Below are 7,388 nucleotides of genomic sequence, written 5' to 3'. Positions count from 1 at the left end.
AGCCCATTACGCACCACCTTAAAAATTGGGCATTTTTGATGTCTCGAATTTCCTAAACCTGTTGTTGCATCTAAGTAATTTTTTTTATAATATTCTAGCCTAGGCCCTAGAATATGTTACCTCCTTATGCTTGTCATGCACAGGGAGCTATACTGTAATATATATTATATCACATTACTATAGAGAGCGATATGATATAATATACATATATTACAGCATGACAAGCTTAAGGAGGTAACCTATAGCCTAGGCTATAATATTATAAAAACATCACTTAGATGGGACAACAGGTTTAGGAAATACGAGACATCAAATATACCCCATATTTAAGGTGGTGCGTTAATTTCTTGGAGAAGTGTATTGTAATTTAATGTAAATACTGTAATATCCAATAATTGTAATTTGATATAAGATGAAATATAAGTTCCTTAAAAAATATATTTTTTATTTCCCACAATACATTCTCCACAGGTCTAAATATCGTCGCTAGACGTCCACCGAATGACCTTCCAGGACGTTAGATGGATGTTCAGCAGCAAGACATTGGACCAAACTGGGACATCCTATGAATGCCCAAATGACGTCCACCGAACGTCCCCTCCGACGTTAGGTGGACCTCCATTGGACGTTTAACAACTTGGCCTTTGGACCAAAATTGGACGTCCTGTTAAGGTCCAATTCACGTCCCCTAGGACGTCCGATTAAGGTCCAATTCACGTCCCCTAGGACGTCCGATTAAGGTCCAATTTACGTCCGATTAAGGTACAATTTACGTCCGCTTAAGGTCCCATTTACGTCCGATTAAAGTCCAATTTACGTCCGATTAAGGTCCAATTTACGTCCGATTAAGGTCAAATTTACGTCCTATTAAGGTCCAATTTATGTCCGATTAAGGTCCAATTTACGTCCGATTAAGGTCCAATTTACGTCCGATTAAGGTCCAATTTACGTCCCCTAGGACGTCCGATTAAGGTCCAATTTATGTCCGATTAAGGTCCAATTTACGTCCGATTAAGGTCCAATTTACGTCCCCTAGGACGTCCGATTAAGGTCCAATTTGCGTCCGATTAAGTTCCAATATACGTCCCCTCGGACCTTAGATGGACGTCCAATGGACGTTCGGTAGCGCGACATTTGGACCAAAATAGGACGTATAAAGGACGTTCCTCGGACGAAAACGGACGTCCAAAGGACGTCCCTAAAGTCCGTGAAGGACGTCCAATGGACGTCCATTGGACGTCCTTGTGCTATTAGGGAACGTCACATCTTTGATATTTTATTTTTAAATAATTATTTTACCTTATTTGCTTTAATATTTCATTAATAATTATCTTCTTCTAATTGGTTTACCCATTTTCCCCTTTAAAAATCGGTTGGCGCTCTCTTTTATTACCCTCTTTTATTATCTTCTATTTAATATATCTCTTTCATTTAAATCATCATACTGAACATACCTCGTATATTCATACTCTCCAAATATCTGTATTTTCAATACGGAACAGGCCGCTACTTCATAGTACTTGGTTGTCATTTTAAATGTCGTTTTCAATGACAGTGTCACTTCATCGACTTGACCCCCTACTCCCTGACATACACTGGAAGGGAAAAATTAATCCTTAAAAAGGCATGTAATTCGAAAAATAAATCATTTCTATTTCAACAAATCATCTTCCTCTTGGGGTGAGTTACACATAGTTTTTTTAATAATTTCTTACAGTAGGTAATTATATTTCTCCGTCTAACAGTTTTTCTAATGTTTTTTTTATCTAACCTTCAAATGTTCAACCATGTGTTTGATTTCTATATTTCTTTTCATCTAGTAATATGCACGTTTAGTAATCAGAATTTTAACTATTCTCATCTAAAATCTATGTAATTTACCCTTGCCAATTACTATTTCTGAATACTATTTGGCAAAGGTACAATTTGGTGTTCTTCTTGATGATTGATATGTGTCTCTATTTTATAGTTTTTTGGAAAGAGATCAACCTTTCCCTCTTCGGGAACTTAAGCCTCACATCACCGGTGATGCACACTTGAAGGCAAAGACAATGACATCCAGACTGCACAACCACCACCTCTAGCTGCAGGGGCCTTGCGCCGAAGATCCGCCCAGGCCTACGAGAAGTCTACAACAGCAGTACCATACGACATCAAGAAGATACCATCAGCTACCAAAAGCCATAAGTATAATCCAGAATTGTTAGTTTTTGGCAAGAATTTAAATATATTTGTTAATGCAATTTACTAAGTCATTTTATTTATTATATCTTTATGAACAATAAACATGATTAGTTAAAAACTATGTTTTGTTTGCTTCCATTCCAATTTTCAGAGTTCATTCTAAGGTTAGGACAAGACGAACACACACCTGAGTGACTGAGCTAAGCTAAGGGTGTAACGATGGCTATCTTGGTTAGTTGAGGTAATATTTTCGAATATTGTTTCAATTAGGTGGGGTAGTCCATCGTTTTTTCGTTACACTGGCGCACCAACGCACTTGTCTTATCTGAAGAATAGAATGTTGAATTTTGGTTTGGTGCAAGCATACAAGCATTAATAAATACTATTTTCACATATTTCATTTTATATTCAATTTTTGCAGTAAATCTATATATATATATATATATATATATATATATATATATATATATATATATATATATATATATATATATATATATATATATATATATATTACCTATTTTGGTACTTTTTGACTAATTTTTATATATTAAACGCCAATTTCAGATTATGGGTCAAAAAAGTATTACCAGTTACAATAATTTAATTATATATTTCAGCATAATTGATTTAAAATACATTTACAGTTACAAATATTGGTATTTTAACATTTTGATACTTTTTACCTACTTTTTTTTAGCTAATTTTTATGTTAGGACCTTGATAGTAATGTCCACATGGTGTTTTTTCTGTTTTTTCAATTTAACCAGTTTTTTTGGTAGTTCTTCTTTAATTACTTTCTTATTTTATTGTAACTTTCCAAAACCCAAGAGAATTTTTCCATTTATTGTCATATTTTCTGTACTTTTTATACGTACTATTTCTTCTACGTTCTTTTCATAGGTACTTCTGTGTACTCTAAAGTGCATTTAAATCTTGTTTTATTACTTATTTTCAATTACTTTTTACTTATTCTTATATTTCCTAGTTGTTTTCATATATTTATTACCCATTTTGTACAACTACCAAAAATTTTGTTGTTTCCGTCGAACTTTCTGTTCGGATGGTATATACTACTTTACTTGTATAGTAAAGACTAGGACAATTTTCAAGTTCTTTTCTTTCATTGAGGTATTTTATTCTTATTCTTCTTCTTTACGTATTCAGAATATTAATTTAAATCATTCTTCTTCTTCTTGTGTTGAATCTCAAAAAATTTTTTGTTCGTAAAGCATGATATTTTACATTTTTCAATTTTTTGCATTAGTGCACTTATATTAATTATGATAAACATCATATTTAACATCTTTTTTATTTAACAATGCCCTATTTATCTATATATTATTGTTTTATTATTTTATTTTGGGTGTTGTACTGATTTTTGATACAGATTAGCATGAAAGCCTCATCCGGCACTTATAAGTTGTGTATGGCTTATATATAGCTGCATAGACACCTAGTGTTTTTTTTTCCTAGGGTACATATAAGTTATCCATAGGGTTGGGCCAGATCTATTGAGTCTGAGTTCCGTTTTTTTGGTCTTAATGACTGTTGATATACAGTTTAATGCTGTATATTATTTTTAGGATGATGTCTTTTATAAATTTTTTCTTTTGGAGTTCAAACAATTCTATGCATATCTACTTTTAGAAATCTGGTGTAGAATTGTGGCGCTTTGAAGTATGATTGTAGTTTAGCTACTAGCATTTGTTATTTTCCATCTTTGCAAATCATATTTATGCATTTTTATACATATATTTTGTTCTTTAGTGTAGATCCCTGGTATGCATTTGATGGAAGTAGCATTTGCATTATGTATCATTATCTCTCTCTCTTTATTAACTTATTGGTTAAGTCTTTTAGGACTGGTTTTATGCAGTTTTTTCAAACCCTTTGGTGTAGAACTTTGTCTTATTTGGCTTTCCATATAGTTGGTACTTATTTTTTTTTAATGGTTTATCTATAGTTGCACTTGCATTTCTTTTTATTATATTATATTTATATTATCTTTGTCTACTAATATGCTTTTACTTACCATGTTATATTGATTATTATATTATTACCTTACTTTAGATACCTACTCGTTATCCGAGTACTTGTTATTTTGTTCGAGATTCACTTCTTAGTAGCTCCACTAGCTATTTATTTATTGTATTTAGGATGTGATATCCATTATATTTACTTTTTGATTATATGTCTTTTATATTATATAAATACCTGAATATTTGCAATTCATTTTAATAAATAACAACATTATTTGGCTTAGGTCAACTTATTTACCTTTAATTATTACTTTCTTGGATTTTTAGTTTAATTTGATTAATACTTACACTTTATATTATAAGTCTTTATAATTTTAAATTAATTACATATTTTTTAAAGTACATTTATTTTTTTCCAGAGATAGATATTCTCTGATGTCATTTATTTATAATAAATAAATATTTTATAGTGTGATGAATACTACAATTCATTGGGTAATATTTTTATTTTCCCCAGAGTAACATCTGAAAATTATTTTGGTACTTTAAAATTTTTTATGAATAATAATTTAAATTAACTATATACATTGACTTAATGATTACTTTATTATCAGTATTTATTTTTGATTTGTTTTGAACGATTACTACTGCATATATTTATTTCTGGTTAGAACTTTGATTTCTTGTTTTCCTTGAGAAAAATTTCTCACCTGTGTTCGAAATTTTTCTGATGAGTGGAGGGAGTGTGTAACATTCCTGTTTTCTTTGAGAAAAATTTCTCACGTGTGTTCAAAATTTTTCTGATGGGTGAGAGGAGTGTGTAACGTTACAAACGTCACATCTTTGATATTTTATTTTTAAATAATTATTTTACCTTATTTCCTTTAATATTTCATTAATAATTATCTTCTTCTAATTCTTCTTCTGCTTCAAGTGCCGTCTCCTAATCGGAGGTTGGATATCATCATCACTATCTTTACTCTATCCACCGCTGCTCTAAAGAGTTCTATAGAACTGCATCTAAACCAGTCCCTTAAATTCTTTAACCATGACACTCTCCTTCTTCCTATACTCCTTCCGCCTCTTATCTTTCCCTGTATTATCAGTCTTAGCATTTCATATCGCGGTCCCCTCATTACGTGTCCCAGATATTGTAACTTTCTTATTTTTATTGTGTTTATTATTTCGCATTCTTTACCCATTTCTCGCAGTACTTCCGTGTTCGTTTTCCTCTGTGTCCATGCTATTCTAAGCATTCTTCTGTAACACCACATTTCAAATGACTGTAGCTTATTTATGTGTTCTTGCTTTAATGTCCAGCTTTCAAGTCCATATTGTAGTATCGAGAACACGTAGCATCTCAAAGCTCTTGCTCTCAGTTCTAAGCTAAGGTCTTTGTTGCAGAGAACTGTTTTCATTTTTACAAACGCATTTCTTGCTATTTCTATCCTGGTCCTTATTTCTGTTGTTTGATCATTTTTCTCTGAAATCCAGGTTCCTAGGTATTTGTATTTATCAACCCTTTCTATCGGTACATTTCCCAAATGTATGCCTGTTTGTATGTTTGTTTTCTTAGTTATTATCATGTATTTGGTCTTTTTTATATTCATTTTTAGTCCATATTCTTTACAGAAATTGTTTGTTTTGTTCAGTAGTAGTTGGAGTTGTTCACCAGAGCTTGCTATAATCACGGTGTCATCTGCATATCTTATGTTGTAATAGATCTTCCGTTAATTATTATTCCTTCACTTTGAGATAGCAATGCTTCTTCAAAAATGGCTTCACTATATGCATTAAAGAGTAATGGAGACATAATACACCCCTGCCGAACTCCTCTCCTGATTTCAATTTCTGGACTGGGTTCGTTATCTATTACAATTTGTGCTCTTTGATTCCAGTAAAGGTTTGTTATTATTCGTAAGTCCTTTTTGTCTATGTTTCTTCTAAGTGGTTTACCCATTTTCCCCTTTAAAAATCGGTTGGCGCTCTCTTTTATTACCCTCTTTTATTATCTTCTATTTAATATATCTCTTTCATTTAAATCATCATACTGAACATACCTCGTATATTCATACTCTCCAAATATCTGTATTTTCAATACGGAACAGGCCGCTACTTCATAGTACTTGGTTGTCATTTTAAATGTCGTTTTCAATGACAGTGTCACTTCATCGACTTGACCCCCTACTCCCTGACATACACTGGAAGGGAAAAATTAATCCTTAAAAGGCATGTAATTCGAAAAATAAATCATTTCTATTTCAACAAATCATCTTCCTCTTGGGGTGAGTTACACATAGTTTTTTTAATAATTTCTTACAGTAATTATATTTCTCCGTCTAACAGTTTTTCTAATGTTTTTTTTTATCTAACCTTCAAATGTTCAACCATGTGTTTGATTTCTATATTTCTTTTCATCTATTAATATGCACGTTTAGTAATCAGAATTTTAACTATTCTCATCTAAAATCTATGTAATTTACCCTTGCCAATTACTATTTCTGAATACTATTTGGCAAAGGTACAATTTGGTGTTCTTCTTGATGATTGATATGTGTCTCTATTTTATAGTTTTTTGGAAAGAGATCAACCTTTCCCTCTTCGGGAACTTAAGCCTCACATCACCGGTGATGCACACTTGAAGGCAAAGACAATGACATCCAGACTGCACAACCACCACCTCTAGCTGCAGGGGCCTTGCGCCGAAGATCCGCCCAGGCCTACGAGAAGTCTACAACAGCAGAACCATACGACATCAAGAAGATACCATCAGCTACCAAAAGCCATAAGTATAATCCAGAATTGTTAGTTTTTGGCAAGAATTTAAATACATTTGTTAATGCAATTTACTAAGTCATTTTATTTATTATATCTTTATGAACAATAAACATGATTAGTTAAAAACTATGTTTTGTTTGCTTCCATTCCAATTTTCAGAGTTCATTCTAAGGTTAGGACAAGACGAACACACACCTGAGTGACTGAGCTAAGCTAAGGGTGTAACGATGGCTATCTTGGTTAGTTGAGGTAATATTTTCGAATATTGTTTCAATTAGGTGGGGTAGTCCATCGCTTTTTCGTTTCAATGTTAAATTATATAATTTAAAATAATTTTAAAAATATCGTTGAATTTTGTTTCTATTTTGATTTTGATTATGCTGAATCCGAATATGGCATTACAATTTGAAAATGCTTATAAAGAAGCTCTTCTACACTATGTCT

The 7,388-nt window shown here is 32.0% G+C and overlaps 1 long non-coding RNA gene across 1 annotated transcript; it reads left to right on the top strand.

Moving 5' to 3' along the window:
* The first annotated feature begins 1,313 nt into the window (after positions 1-1,313).
* On the top strand, positions 1,314-7,073 carry LOC126893271 (uncharacterized). The gene is made up of 2 exons (XR_007701110.1): positions 1,314-1,680; positions 6,738-7,073. It is a non-coding gene; the product is annotated as an uncharacterized LOC126893271 (long non-coding RNA).
* The last annotated feature ends 315 nt before the right edge of the window (positions 7,074-7,388 follow it).

The sequence above is a fragment of the Diabrotica virgifera genome, chromosome 10 (genome assembly GCF_917563875.1).
Source record: "Diabrotica virgifera virgifera chromosome 10, PGI_DIABVI_V3a".
NCBI lineage: Eukaryota > Metazoa > Arthropoda > Insecta > Coleoptera > Chrysomelidae > Diabrotica > Diabrotica virgifera.
The sequence above is the reverse complement of the archived record's forward strand: the minus strand, read 5'-3'. Positions and strand labels throughout refer to the sequence as shown.